Source organism: Pristiophorus japonicus, chromosome 9 (assembly GCF_044704955.1).
Source record: "Pristiophorus japonicus isolate sPriJap1 chromosome 9, sPriJap1.hap1, whole genome shotgun sequence".
Lineage (NCBI taxonomy): Eukaryota > Metazoa > Chordata > Chondrichthyes > Pristiophoridae > Pristiophorus > Pristiophorus japonicus.
In genome coordinates, this window is record NC_091985.1 from 223,806,586 (window position 1) to 223,821,739 (window position 15,154).

Consider the following 15,154-nt stretch of genomic DNA (forward strand, 5'->3'; position numbering starts at 1 on the left):
GAGGCAAGCCGTCGCTTGTGAGCGAGGAGCTGCGCGGGAACAATCAGTACCCTCTGGTTTCTCTTCAGATCGTATAAATCTTTCGCCTTTTACTAAAGATTTCCGTGGAGAGTAACATTCAGAGTTTTAATTAATTTTTCCAGGCTCTGCTTTAGTGGGGCTGTCTTATTGTTCAAAAACAGACTGATCTTTGCGTTATGTAGTAGGTGTGGCTTTGTACTGGTTGCGATGACTGCTGATGATTTGGCTATTGGTTCTACTTGTTGTAGTTGTGAATGTCGTAGTAAAGCACTTGTTTGTGGGAGTTAACTTGCCCACCTGGGGGTCGCCAGCTTTCAGAAGAATCTTAAAACTCCAGATTCCGAACTAAATCTTGGAGCGTGGGAGGATGCCTGTGCGTGGATTGTTTTCACGTGTAGTGGTCTTTGTACACCAGCCACCAGACAGGCTTGACAGAGCTAAACATAAGAAATAGGAGTAGGTAATATGGCTCTTCTTCTGCTCCGCTATTCAATAAGATCATGGCTGATCTGATCATGGACTCAGCTCCACTTCCCCGCCCGCTCCCCTTATCACTCAAGAAACTGTCTATTTCTGTCTTAAATTTATTCAATGTTCAAATTTCAACAGTTCTCCGAGGCAGCAAATTCCACATTTATAAGCCTCTGAGAGAAGAAATTCCTTCTCATCTCTGGCGGCCCCTTATTCTAAGATTATGCCCTCTAGTTCTAGTCTCCCCCATCAGTGGAAACATCCTCTCTGCATCCACCTTGTCAAGCCCCCTCATAATTTTATACGTTTCAATACCATTACCTCTCATTCATCTGAATTCCAATGAGTAGAGGTCCAACCTACTCAACCTTTCCTCATAAGTCAACCCCCTCATCTCTGGAACCTTCTCTGAACTGCCTCCAAAGCAAGTATATCCTTTCGTAAATATGGAAACCAAAACTGCACGCAGTATTCCAGGTGTGGTCTCACCAATACTCTGTATAACTGTAGCGCAGTTCTAATCAACGGGTGGGAAACTGAAAGCTTTCTGATCAGATCTGGAGTCAGGCAAGGCTGTCCTCTCTCGTCTGTCTTGTTTGTGTGTTGTATCGAGCCCTTTGCCGGGTCCATTAGGAAGGATGCGGGCATTAGAGGGGTGACGATCCCAGGCAGCGGAGGCGCTCAGGTTAAGACCTCTCTGTATGTGGATGATGTGGCCATCTTTTGCTCGGATCCGCAGTCGGTCCGCAGATTGCTCACAATCTGCAACCAGTTTGAACTGGCCTTGGGAGCGAAGGTCAATCGCAGCAAAAGTGAGGCCATGTTCTTTGGCAACTGACCGATCCTTTATCCCCTTCACCGTTAAGCCAGATTACCTGAAGGTGTTGGGAATATGGTTCGGAGCGGACGGGGCATGCGCCAAAAACCTGGAAGAGCGTGTCGTCAAAGTGATGCAAAAACTGGGATGGTGGAAGCTGCGCTTCCTCTCCATGGCAGGAAAGAACCTGGTCATCAGGAGTGAGGTGCTCTCGGGTTTGCTGCATGTGGCACAGGTCTGGCCCATCTCTCGCTCCTGTGCCACGGCAGTCACCCGGGCCGTCTTCCACTTTGTCTGGAGGTCCAAAATGGAGCGTGTCCGCAGAGATACAATGTACAAATCTCTGGACAGTGGAAGAAAGGATGTTCCGAACGTGGCCCTCATCCTGATGGCCACCTTTGTGTGCGGCTGCATCAAGCTGTGCACAGACCCCCAGTACGCAAACACCAAGTGTCACTACGTGCTGAGTTTCTACCTGTCCCCATTGTTGCCTGTCCACCTGTCCTTCGTGGAAAAGTTTTTCACAAAAAACCCCTTTGACCACAAGGCCATAAAACAGTGGTCAGCACGTAACATCCTGGACGCCCTACGAAAGAAGCCGAGGGTGGACCCTGTCGGGTGGTTCGCTGAGCGGACTGTCGAACTCGTTTGGCAGAACGTCTTATCGCCAGAGCTTTCACACAAGCACCAAGACGTAGCTTGGTTGGCGGTGAGGAGGGCCCTACCCGTCAGAGCGTTCATGCACAGCCGACGTCTCAGCAACACGGCACAGTGCCCCCGAGTCGACTGCAGGGCGGACGAGACTGTCACCCATCTCCTTCAGGATTGCGCCTTCGCAAGGCAGGTTTGGAAAGAGATGCAGTAGTTTCTGTCGAGGTTCATCCCAAGCAGCTCCGGAACACAAGTCTCTGTGCTCTACGGACTGTTCCCAGGGACACACACTGAGACAGACATCCCTGCTGCTGGAGGGTCATCAACTCAGTCAAAGACGCTCTTCGGTCTTGCCGAAACTTGCTGGTCTTCCAGAGCAAGGAGATGTCCATGTCTGCGTGTTGCAGACTGGTGCAATCCAAGATCCAGGACTACGTGCTGAGGGACGCACTTAAAATTGGTGCAGCTGCCGCAAAGGCACGGTGGGGAAGGGCCACAGTTTAAAGCCCTTCTGCCACGATAAACCCGGGGGCAGGAATCTGTTCAAAACTCCCCTCGGGCCGTACTTGTAACTTCTTTTTTGTGTACATGGAGCACCATCATCTATAAACACCTCTGTAGTGCCATGTACAATGCAAGGTCTGTTTCATAATGCACGTTGAAAAGAAAATATGTAAATGTACCATCAGCCATTCCGTGTCCTGTATAGTGACACATGTAATGTAATTTGTCGAATGTACTACAATGTATCCCGTATTGTACCGAATTGTACTTGAAATGAAAAGCAAGGAAATGTATCGAATGGAACTGCTGTCAGCACCCAAATGTAGTGTATGGGATTGCTGACCGCAGCTAAATGTACTGAACTGCTTTTGAATGTACTGTACAAATTTTTATATGAATAAAGTATATTTTGAAATTAAAAAAAAGACCAGTATGCCAGCCCAGGTGAAGTAGACTTTTACATTGAAAATCTATGTTTGCAGGAACCGGCCACTGGACAGGTCTCCAACGTAAAGGACAGTTTATTTGAAATGTAAATGTTTTGAACTGTAACCTGTAACTTAAACATAGATTTAAAAATTGCATCTATTAACGTGCGTAGCGTAAAATCCACTACACGATGTGTTTCCACCTTGGGCTACCTCGCCAAGGTCAAAGCAGACCTGCTGTTCTTGCAGGAGTGCAGGCTGCTGCACTTCAGCAGTTACCGGCAGTGGTCACGATGGTGGGCCCATGGACCATCCATATGGTCAGGAGGCAACGACTGCTGGTCTTCCGGCCTAGGCATTCTGCTGTGGGGAGGCCACTTCACCATCACTGAAGTTAAGGAGGTGGTGGGCATCCGCCTCCTCGTAGCAGATGTAATGTACAAAAATTAACGTGTATGTCTCGCCTCTCAGAAGCGAGTGGCTGGCCCTCTTCCAGCAGCTCACACTGCTGCTGGCGACGAACAGGCCGGTCATTCTGGGTGGTGACTTCAACTGCATCATCGATGCGGCTGGACGATCCAGCAGAGCCGACAGCAAACTGGACGCCACGTCCAAACTCCTGATGGATGCTGTAAAAGACGCCAAGCTGTGTGACATCTTCAGCAACCCTGCAGACGGAGCACCGCGCAGATACACCTGGCCGAGACCAGACGGGTCCGTCCGTTCCAGAATAGACTTCCTGTTTGTGTCCCACACGCTCAAGGTCAGATCCACCGATGTCACACTGGTGTTCTTCTCTGACCACTGCCTCCTACTGGCCGACTTTTGCCCACAGGAAAACCAGAAAGTTGGCAGAGGGATATGGAAGCTGAACGTGAAACTGTTGACTCCGGAAAACGTGGAGGAACTCAAGAGGGATTACAAAGGTTGGAGAACCGTAAAACCCCTCTGCGATTCCCCGATGCACTGGTGGGAAACAATCAAGACAAACATCAAGAGGTTTTTCATCCGCAATGGTGTTCAGGAGGCGAGAGGGAGACAGAGGGAATTGTCCCAACTCCAGAAGAGCATGCAAAACCTGCTCCTGTTGCAGTCGATGGGAGTCGATGTCGCGGAGGAACTCGAAGAGGTGAAAGGCCAGCAAGTCTTGCTCTTTGTCTCAGAGTCCTCCAAAATCATTTCTGCTCCAGAGTCCGCTCCATCGAGCAGGATGAGACATGTTCGCGCTTCTTCTTCCAAAAGGTACACAGGGGGAGCTCTGTGATCACCAGCCTAAAGGGAGAAGACGGTTCTGTGACGTTTTCGCAGCCTGACATGCTGAGGATCAGCAAATCCTTCTATGCCAGGCTGTACGACGTCAAGCCCACAGACCACACGGCCTCCCAGTCGTTCCTGTCGTCTGTCATGGAGGTCCTAAACGACAGCGAGCAGGAGAGTCTGGACCAGCCGCTAACTCTGGATGAGATGACAAAGGCCGTCTGGTCCCTTGCAACGAGTAAAACTCCCAGAAGCGATGGCTTACCGGTCGAGTTGTATTTGGCTCTGTGGGACTGGATGGGCCCAGACCTGCTGGAAGTGTACGAGGGTATGCTTCTGGCTGGCAGTATGTCAGAATCGATGAGGAAAGGCATCATCACCCTCATCTACAAGCAGAAGGGGGAGAGGGAGGAAATCAAAAACTGGCGGCCCATTTTACTGCTCAATGTGGACTACAAGATCCTGGCAAAGGTCATCGCCAACAGGCGCAAGTTTGCTCTTGAGCTGGTGATTCACCCGGACCAGACCTGCGCTGTCCCTGGCAGGAAGATCTCTGATAGCCTGGTGCTACTCAGGGATATGATCGCTTACGTGCAGGACAGTGGGGTGGACACCTGCTTAATCAGCTTAGAACAGGAGAAGGCCTTTGACAGGATATCGCACACGTACCTGATGGACGTGCTCTCCAAAATGGGGTTTGGGGCGGGTATCCGCAATTGGATCCAACTGCTCTACAGAGACATCAGTAGCGCAGTTCTAATCAGCGGGTGGGAAACTGAAAGCTTTACGATCAGATCTGGAGTCAGGCAAGGCTGTCCTCTCTCGTCTCTTGTTTGTGTGTTGTATCGAGCCCTTTGCCGGGTCCATCAGGAAGGATGCAGGCATTAGAGGGGTGACGATCCCAGGCAGCAGAGGCGCTCAGGTCAAGACCTCCCTGTACATGGATGACGTAGCCATCTTTTGCTCGGATCCGCAGTCGGTCTGCAGATTGCTCACAACCTGCGACCAGTTTGAACTGGCCTCGGGAGTGAAGGTCAATTGCAGCAAAAGTGAGGCCATGTTCTTTGGCAACTGGGCCGACCGATCCTTTATTCCCTTCACCATTAAGCCAGATTACCTGAAGGTGTTGGGAATATGGTTCGGAGCGGACGGGGCATGCGCCAAAAACTTGGAATAGCGTATCGCCAAAGTGAAGCAAAAACTGGAATGGTGGAAGCTGTGCTTCCTCTCCATGGCAGGAAAGAACCTGGTCATCAGGAGTGAGCTACTCTCGGGGTTGCTACACGTGGCACAGGTCTGGCCCATCCCTCGCTCCTGTGCCGCGGCAGTCACCCGGGCCGTCTTCCACTTTGTCTGGAGGTCCAAAATGGACTGTGTCCGCAGAGACACAATGTACAAATCTCTGGACAGTGGTGGAAAGGCTGTTCCAAACGTGGCCCTCATCCTGAGGGCCACCTTTGTGTGCGGTTGCATCAAGCTGTGCACAGACCCCCGGTACACAAACACCAAGTGTCACTACGTGCTGTGGTTCTACCTGTCCCCTTTGTTGTGAAGAATGGGCCTGTCCACGCTGCCGCAAAATGCCCGCACCAGTTGGACCATGCCTGTCCACCTGTCCTTCGTGGAAAATTTTTCACAAAAAACCCATTTGACCACAAAGCCATAAAACAGTGGTCAGCACGTAAGGTCCTGGACGCCCTACGAAAGAAGGAGAGGGTGGATCCTGTCGGGTGGTTCCCTGAGCAGACTGTCGAACTCGTTTGGCAGAACATCTCATCGCCAGAGCTTTCACACAAGCACCAAGACGTAGCTTGGTTGGCAGTGAGGAGGGCCCTACCCGTCAGAGCGTTCATGCACAGCCGACGTCTCAGCAACACGGCATGGTGCCCCCGAGTCGGCTGCGGGTGGACAAGACTGTCGCCCATCTCCTTCAGGATTGTGCCTTTGCAAGGCAGGTCTGGAAAGAGATGCAGTGGTTGCTGTCGAGGTTCATCCCAAGCAGCTCCATAACACAGGACTCTGTGCTCTACGGGCTGTTCCCAGGGACACGCACCGAGACAGACATCACCTGCTGCTGGAGGGCCATCAATTCGGTCAAAGACGCTCTTTGGTCTTGCCAAAACTTGCTGGTCTTCCAGAGCAAGGAGACGTCCACATCTGCGTGTTGCAGACTGACGCAAACCAAGATCCAGGACTACGTGCTGAGGGACGCACTAAAAATTGGTGCAGCCGCCGCAAAGGCACAGTGGGGAAGGGCCACCATTTAAAGCCCTTCTGCCACGGTAAACCCTGGGGCAGGAATCAGTTCAAAACTCCCCTCGGGCCGTACTTGGAACTTCTTTTTTGTGTACATGGAGCACCATGATCTGTAAACACCTATGTCGTGCCATGTACAATGCAAGGTCTGTTTCGTAATGCACGTTGAAAAGAAAAAAAAATTTAAATGTACCGTCACCCATTCCGTGTACTGTATAGTGACACATGTAATGTAATTTGGCGAATGTACTACAATGTATCCCGTATTGTACCGAATTGTACTTGAAATGAAAAGCAAGGAAATGTATCGAACGGAACTGCCGTCAGCAGCCAAATGTAGTGTGTGGGATTGCTGACCGCAGCTAAATGTACTGAACTGCTTTTGAATGTACTGTACAAATTTTTATATGAATAAAGTACATTTTGAAATTTAACAAAATTCAGACCAATACAGTAACAAGTCTCGTTTATATCATTGAAATCAGTGAAATGGATACTAGACGTGGACAGTGCATGGCTCTGAGCTCTGTGTCTGCTCTCATTGTGTTAATGCTTCCTGTATGGGTGGGTGGGGTGGCTTGACCCATCCACCTCCATGGCACGAACCTGGTATTGCAGTACTTCCAGGAACGGTGCAGTGGCTCTAGGCCTTTTGGCTAAGAGCATTGGCGCAGAGTGATCCTTGAATGCGCCCAAGGTGACCTCTGGCGTTTGTGATTTGACAAAGAATTGGAACGATTGGCTACGAATTTCAAAAAAAAACTAAAACACGTTTGCTCACGAGCAGAAACCGCACTGATCCAAAATGTTTACCTTAAGCTTCAAATCACACCGAGAGAGAATAAAAACCCGAAGTAAAGTTGTACCGAAGAATTGGACACGTCACTGTAAACCCAGCCCACACAAAGCTCAAGCTCATTTACATACCCACAATGTTCTTCATAATACTTAGCAAGAAACTAAAATAAACTTCAGGTTTAACTGATTTTCACGGACACTGAAGTTTCCAGTTACTTTCCCTCGCGCTGTATTGATTTGTGGTAATATATCTTTTCTAGAAGTTAGTTCTAGCGGCTCAGCCCAACGTTAAAGAGGCAAGCCGTCGCTTGTGAGCGAGGAGCTGCGCGGGAACAATCAGTACCCTCTGGTTTCTCTTCAGATCGTATAAATCTTTCGCCTTTTACTAAAGATTTCCGTGGAGAGTAACATTCAGAGTTTTAATTAATTTTTCCAGGCTCTGCTTTAGTGGGGCTGTCTTATTGTTCAAAAACAGACTGATCTTTGCGTTATGTAGTAGGTGTGGCTTTGTACTGGTTGCGATGACTGCTGATGATTTGGCTATTGGTTCTACTTGTTGTAGTTGTGAATGTCGTAGTAAAGCACTTGTTTGTGGGAGTTAACTTGCCCACCTGGGGGTCGCCAGCTTTCAGAAGAATCTTAAAACTCCAGATTCCGAACTAAATCTTGGAGCGTGGGAGGATGCCTGTGCGTGGATTGTTTTCACGTGTAGTGGTCTTTGTACACCAGCCACCAGACAGGCTTGACAGAGCTAAACATAAGAAATAGGAGTAGGTAATATGGCTCTTCTTCTGCTCCGCTATTCAATAAGATCATGGCTGATCTGATCATGGACTCAGCTCCACTTCCCCGCCCGCTCCCCTTATCACTCAAGAAACTGTCTATTTCTGTCTTAAATTTATTCAATGTTCAAATTTCAACAGTTCTCCGAGGCAGCAAATTCCAGATTTATAAGCCTCTGAGAGAAGAAATTCCTTCTCATCTCTGGCGGCCCCTTATTCTAAGATTATGCCCTCTAGTTCTAGTCTCCCCCATCAGTGGAAACATCCTCTCTGCATCCACCTTGTCAAGCCCCCTCATAATTTTATACGTTTCAATACCATTACCTCTCATTCATCTGAATTCCAATGAGTAGAGGTCCAACCTACTCAACCTTTCCTCATAAGTCAACCCCCTCATCTCTGGAACCTTCTCTGAACTGCCTCCAAAGCAAGTATATCCTTTCGTAAATATGGAAACCAAAACTGCACGCAGTATTCCAGGTGTGGTCTCACCAATACTCTGTATAACTGTAGCGCAGTTCTAATCAACGGGTGGGAAACTGAAAGCTTTCTGATCAGATCTGGAGTCAGGCAAGGCTGTCCTCTCTCGTCTGTCTTGTTTGTGTGTTGTATCGAGCCCTTTGCCGGGTCCATTAGGAAGGATGCGGGCATTAGAGGGGTGACGATCCCAGGCAGCGGAGGCGCTCAGGTTAAGACCTCTCTGTATGTGGATGATGTGGCCATCTTTTGCTCGGATCCGCAGTCGGTCCGCAGATTGCTCACAATCTGCAACCAGTTTGAACTGGCCTTGGGAGCGAAGGTCAATCGCAGCAAAAGTGAGGCCATGTTCTTTGGCAACTGACCGATCCTTTATCCCCTTCACCGTTAAGCCAGATTACCTGAATGTGTTGGGAATATGGTTCGGAGCGGACGGGGCATGCGCCAAAAACCTGGAAGAGCGTATCGTCAAAGTGATGCAAAAACTGGGATGGTGGAAGCTGCGCTTCCTCTCCATGGCAGGAAAGAACCTGGTCATCAGGAGTGAGGTGCTCTCAGGTTTGCTGCACTTGGCACAGGTCTGGCCCATCTCTCGCTCCTGTACCAGGGCAGTCACCCGGGCCGTCTTCCACTTTGTCTGAAGGTCCAAAATGGAGCGTGTCCGCAGAGATACAATGTACAAATCTCTGGACAGTGGAAGAAAGGATGTTCCGAACGTGGCCCTCATCCTGATGGCCACCTTTGTGTGCGGCTGCATCAAGCTGTGCACAGACCCCCAGTACGCAAACACCAAGTGTCACTACGTGCTGAGTTTCTACCTGTCCCCATTGTTGCCTGTCCACCTGTCCTTCGTGGAAAAGATTTCCACAAAAAACCCCTTTGACCACAAGGCCATAAAACAGTGGTCAGCACGTAACATCCTGGACGCCCTACGAAAGAAGCCGAGGGTGGACCCTGTCGGGTGGTTCGCTGAGCGGACTGTCGAACTCGTTTGGCAGAACGTCTTATCGCCAGAGCTTTCACACAAGCACCAAGACGTAGCTTGGTTGGCGGTGAGGAGGGCCCTACCCGTCAGAGCGTTCATGCACAGCCGACATCTCAGCAACACGGCACAGTGCCCCCGAGTCGACTGCAGGGCGGACGAGACTGTCACCCATCTCCTTCAGGATTGCGCCTTCGCAAGGCAGGTTTGGAAAGAGATGCAGTAGTTTCTGTCGAGGTTCATCCCAAGCAGCTCCGGAACACAAGTCTCTGTGCTCTACGGACTGTTCCCAGGGACACACACTGAGACAGACATCCCTGCTGCTGGAGGGTCATCAACTCAGTCAAAGACGCTCTTTGGTCTTGCCGAAACTTGCTGGTCTTCCAGAGCAAGGAGATGTCCATGTCTGCGTGTTGCAGACTGGTGCAATCCAAGATCCAGGACTACGTGCTGAGGGACGCACTTAAAATTGGTGCAGCTGCCGCAAAGGCACGGTGGGGAAGGCCCACAGTTTAAAGCCCTTCTGCCACGATAAACCCGGGGGCAGGAATCTGTTCAAAACTCCCCTCGGGCCGTACTTGTAACTTCTTTTTTGTGTACATGGAGCACCATCATCTATAAACACCTATGTAGTGCCATGTACAATGCAAGGTCTGTTTCATAATGCACGTTGAAAAGAAAATATGTAAATGTACCATCAGCCATTCCGTGTCCTGTATAGTGACACATGTAATGTAATTTGTCGAATGTACTACAATGTATCCCGTATTGTACCGAATTGTACTTGAAATGAAAAGCAAGGAAATGTATCGAATGGAACTGCTGTCAGCACCCAAATGTAGTGTATGGGATTGCTGACCGCAGCTAAATGTACTGAACTGCTTTTGAATGTACTGTACAAATTTTTATATGAATAAAGTATATTTTGAAATTAAAAAAAAGACCAGTATGCCAGCCCAGGTGAAGTAGACTTTTACATTGAAAATCTATGTTTGCAGGAACCGGCCACTGGACAGGTCTCCAACGTAAAGGACAGTTTATTTGAAATGTAAATGTTTTGAACTGTAACCTGTAACTTAAACATAGATTTAAAAATTGCATCTATTAACGTGCGTAGCGTAAAATCCACTACACGATGTGTTTCCACCTTGGGCTACCTCGCCAAGGTCAAAGCAGACCTGCTGTTCTTGCAGGAGTGCAGGCTGCTGCACTTCAGCAGTTACCGGCAGTGGTCACGATGGTGGGCCCATGGACCATCCATATGGTCAGGAGGCAACGACTGCTGGTCTTCCGGCCTAGGCATTCTGCTGTGGGGAGGCCACTTCACCATCACTGAAGTTAAGGAGGTGGTGGGCATCCGCCTCCTCGTAGCAGATGTAATGTACAAAAATTAACGTGTATGTCTCGCCTCTCAGAAGCGAGTGGCTGGCCCTCTTCCAGCAGCTCACACTGCTGCTGGCGACGACCAGGCCGGTCATTCTGGGTGGTGACTTCAACTGCATCATCGATGCGGCTGGACGATCCAGCAGAGCCGACAGCAAACTGGACGCCACGTCCAAACTCCTGATGGATGCTGTAAAAGACGCCAAGCTGTGCGACATCTTCAGCAACCCTGCAGACGGAGCACCGCGCAGATACACCTGGCCGAGACCAGACGGGTCCGTCCGTTCCAGAATAGACTTCCTGTTTGTGTCCCACACGCTCAAGGTCAGATCCACCGATGTCACACTGGTGTTCTTCTCTGACCACTGCCTCCTACTGGCCGACTTTTGCCCACAGGAAAACCAGAAAGTTGGCAGAGGGATATGGAAGCTGAACGTGAAACTGTTGACTCCGGAAAACGTGGAGGAACTCAAGAGGGATTACAAAGGTTGGAGAACCGTAAAACCCCTCTGCGATTCCCCGATGCACTGGTGGGAAACAATCAAGACAAACATCAAGAGGTTTTTCATCCGCAATGGTGTTCAGGAGGCGAGAGGGAGACAGAGGGAATTGTCCCAACTCCAGAAGAGCATGCAAAACCTGCTCCTGTTGCAGTCGATGGGAGTCGATGTCGCGGAGGAACTCGAAGAGGTGAAAGGCCAGCAAGTCTAGCTCTTTGTCTCAGAGTCCTCCAAAATCATTTCCGCTCCAGAGTCCGCTCCATCGAGCAGGATGAGACATGTTCGCGCTTCTTCTTCCAAAAGGTACACAGGGGGAGCTCTATGATTACCAGCCTAAAGGGAGAAGACGGTTCTGTGACGTTTTCGCAGCCTGACATGCTGAGGATCAGCAAATCCTTCTATGCCAGGCTGTACGACGTCAAGCCCACAGACCACACGGCCTCCCAGTCGTTCCTGTCGTCTATCACGGAGGTCCTAAACGACAGCGAGCAGGAGAGTCTGGACCACCCGCTAACTCTGGATGAGATGACAAAGGCCGTCTGGTCCCTTGCAACGAGTAAAACTCCCAGAAGCGATGGCTTACCGGTCGAGTTGTATTCGGCTCTGTGGGACTGGATGGGCCCAGACCTGCTGGAAGTGTACGAGGGTATGCTTCTGGCTGGCAGTATGTCAGAATCGATGAGGAAAGGCATCATCACCCTCATCTACAAGCAGAAGGGGGAGAGGGAGGAAATCAAAAACTGGCGGCCCATTTTACTGCTCAATGTGGACTACAAGATCCTGGCAAAGGTCATCGCCAACAGGCGCAAGTTTGCTCTTGAGCTGGTGATTCACCCGGACCAGACCTGCGCTGTCCCTGGCAGGAAGATCTCTGATAGCCTGGTGCTACTCAGGGATATGATCGCTTACGTGCAGGACAGTGGGGTGGACACCTGCTTAATCAGCTTAGAACAGGAGAAGGCCTTTGACAGGATATCGCACACGTACCTGATGGACGTGCTCTCCAAAATGGGGTTTGGGGCGGGTATCCGCAATTGGATCCAACTGCTCTACAGAGACATCAGTAGCGCAGTTCTAATCAGCGGGTGGGAAACTGAAAGCTTTACGATCAGATCTGGAGTCAGGCAAGGCTGTCCTCTCTCGTCTCTTGTTTGTGTGTTGTATCGAGCCCTTTGCCGGGTCCATCAGGAAGGATGCAGGCATTAGAGGGGTGACGATCCCAGGCAGCAGAGGCGCTCAGGTCAAGACCTCCCTGTACATGGATGACGTAGCCATCTTTTGCTCGGATCCGCAGTCGGTCTGCAGATTGCTCACAACCTGCGACCAGTTTGAACTGGCCTCGGGAGTGAAGGTCAATTGCAGCAAAAGTGAGGCCATGTTCTTTGGCAACTGGGCCGACCGATCCTTTATTCCCTTCACCATTAAGCCAGATTACCTGAAGGTGTTGGGAATATGGTTCGGAGCGGACGGGGCATGCGCCAAAAACTTGGAATAGCGTATCGCCAAAGTGAAGCAAAAACTGGAATGGTGGAAGCTGTGCTTCCTCTCCATGGCAGGAAAGAACCTGGTCATCAGGAGTGAGCTACTCTCGGGGTTGCTACACGTGGCACAGGTCTGGCCCATCCCTCGCTCCTGTGCCGCGGCAGTCACCCGGGCCGTCTTCCACTTTGTCTGGAGGTCCAAAATGGACTGTGTCCGCAGAGACACAATGTACAAATCTCTGGACAGTGGTGGAAAGGCTGTTCCAAACGTGGCCCTCATCCTGAGGGCCACCTTTGTGTGCGGTTGCATCAAGCTGTGCACAGACCCCCGGTACACAAACACCAAGTGTCACTACGTGCTGTGGTTCTACCTGTCCCCTTTGTTGTGAAGAATGGGCCTGTCCACGCTGCCGCAAAATGCCCGCACCAGTTGGACCATGCCTGTCCACCTGTCCTTCGTGGAAAATTTTTCACAAAAAACCCATTTGACCACAAAGCCATAAAACAGTGGTCAGCACGTAAGGTCCTGGACGCCCTACGAAAGAAGGAGAGGGTGGATCCTGTCGGGTGGTTCCCTGAGCAGACTGTCGAACTCGTTTGGCAGAACATCTCATCGCCAGAGCTTTCACACAAGCACCAAGACGTAGCTTGGTTGGCAGTGAGGAGGGCCCTACCCGTCAGAGCGTTCATGCACAGCCGACGTCTCAGCAACACGGCATGGTGCCCCCGAGTCGGCTGCGGGTGGACAAGACTGTCGCCCATCTCCTTCAGGATTGTGCCTTTGCAAGGCAGGTCTGGAAAGAGATGCAGTGGTTGCTGTCGAGGTTCATCCCAAGCAGCTCCATAACACAGGACTCTGTGCTCTACGGGCTGTTCCCAGGGACACGCACCGAGACAGACATCACCTGCTGCTGGAGGGCCATCAATTCGGTCAAAGACGCTCTTTGGTCTTGCCAAAACTTGCTGGTCTTCCAGAGCAAGGAGACGTCCACATCTGCGTGTTGCAGACTGACGCAAACCAAGATCCAGGACTACGTGCTGAGGGACGCACTAAAAATTGGTGCAGCCGCCGCAAAGGCACAGTGGGGAAGGGCCACCATTTAAAGCCCTTCTGCCACGGTAAACCCTGGGGCAGGAATCAGTTCAAAACTCCCCTCGGGCCGTACTTGGAACTTCTTTTTTGTGTACATGGAGCACCATGATCTGTAAACACCTATGTCGTGCCATGTACAATGCAAGGTCTGTTTCGTAATGCACGTTGAAAAGAAAAAAAAATTTAAATGTACCGTCACCCATTCCGTGTACTGTATAGTGACACATGTAATGTAATTTGGCGAATGTACTACAATGTATCCCGTATTGTACCGAATTGTACTTGAAATGAAAAGCAAGGAAATGTATCGAACGGAACTGCCGTCAGCAGCCAAATGTAGTGTGTGGGATTGCTGACCGCAGCTAAATGTACTGAACTGCTTTTGAATGTACTGTACAAATTTTTATATGAATAAAGTACATTTTGAAATTTAACAAAATTCAGACCAATACAGTAACAAGTCTCGTTTATATCATTGAAATCAGTGAAATGGATACTAGACGTGGACAGTGCATGGCTCTGAGCTCTGTGTCTGCTCTCATTGTGTTAATGCTTCCTGTATGGGTGGGTGGGGTGGCTTGACCCATCCACCTCCATGGCACGAACCTGGTATTGCAGTACTTCCAGGAACGGTGCAGTGGCTCTAGGCCTTTTGGCTAAGAGCATTGGCGCAGAGTGATCCTTGAATGCGCCCAAGGTGACCTCTGGCGTTTGTGATTTGACAAAGAATTGGAACGATTGGCTACGAATTTCAAAAAAAAACTAAAACACGTTTGCTCACGAGCAGAAACCGCACTGATCCAAAATGTTTACCTTAAGCTTCAAATCACACCGAGAGAGAATAAAAACCCGAAGTAAAGTTGTACCGAAGAATTGGACACGTCACTGTAAACCCAGCCCACACAAAGCTCAAGCTCATTTACATACCCACAATGTTCTTCATAATACTTAGCAAGAAACTAAAATAAACTTCAGGTTTAACTGATTTTCACGGACACTGAAGTTTCCAGTTACTTTCCCTCGCGCTGTATTGATTTGTGGTAATATATCTTTTCTAGAAGTTAGTTCTAGCGGCTCAGCCCAACGTTAAAGAGGCAAGCCGTCGCTTGTGAGCGAGGAGCTGCGCGGGGACAATCAGTACCCTCTGGTTTCTCTTCAGATCGTATAAATCTTTCGCCTTTTACTAAAGATTTCCGTGGAGAGTAACATTCAGAGTTTTAATTAATTTTTCCAGGCTCTGCTTTAGTGGGGCT

The 15,154-nt window shown here is 49.9% G+C and overlaps 3 non-coding genes across 3 annotated transcripts; all 3 read left to right on the forward strand.

The window, feature by feature from the left end:
- Positions 1-48: 48 nt before the first annotated feature.
- LOC139274456 (U5 spliceosomal RNA) lies at positions 49-162 on the forward strand. Its single transcript, XR_011595514.1, has one exon. It is a non-coding gene; the product is annotated as a U5 spliceosomal RNA (small nuclear RNA).
- Positions 163-7,544: 7,382 nt separating this feature from the next.
- Positions 7,545-7,658, forward strand: LOC139274457 (U5 spliceosomal RNA). The gene has a single exon (XR_011595515.1). It is a non-coding gene; the product is annotated as a U5 spliceosomal RNA (small nuclear RNA).
- A 7,382-nt stretch (positions 7,659-15,040) lies between these two features.
- On the forward strand, positions 15,041-15,154 carry LOC139274458 (U5 spliceosomal RNA). The gene has a single exon (XR_011595516.1). It is a non-coding gene; the product is annotated as a U5 spliceosomal RNA (small nuclear RNA).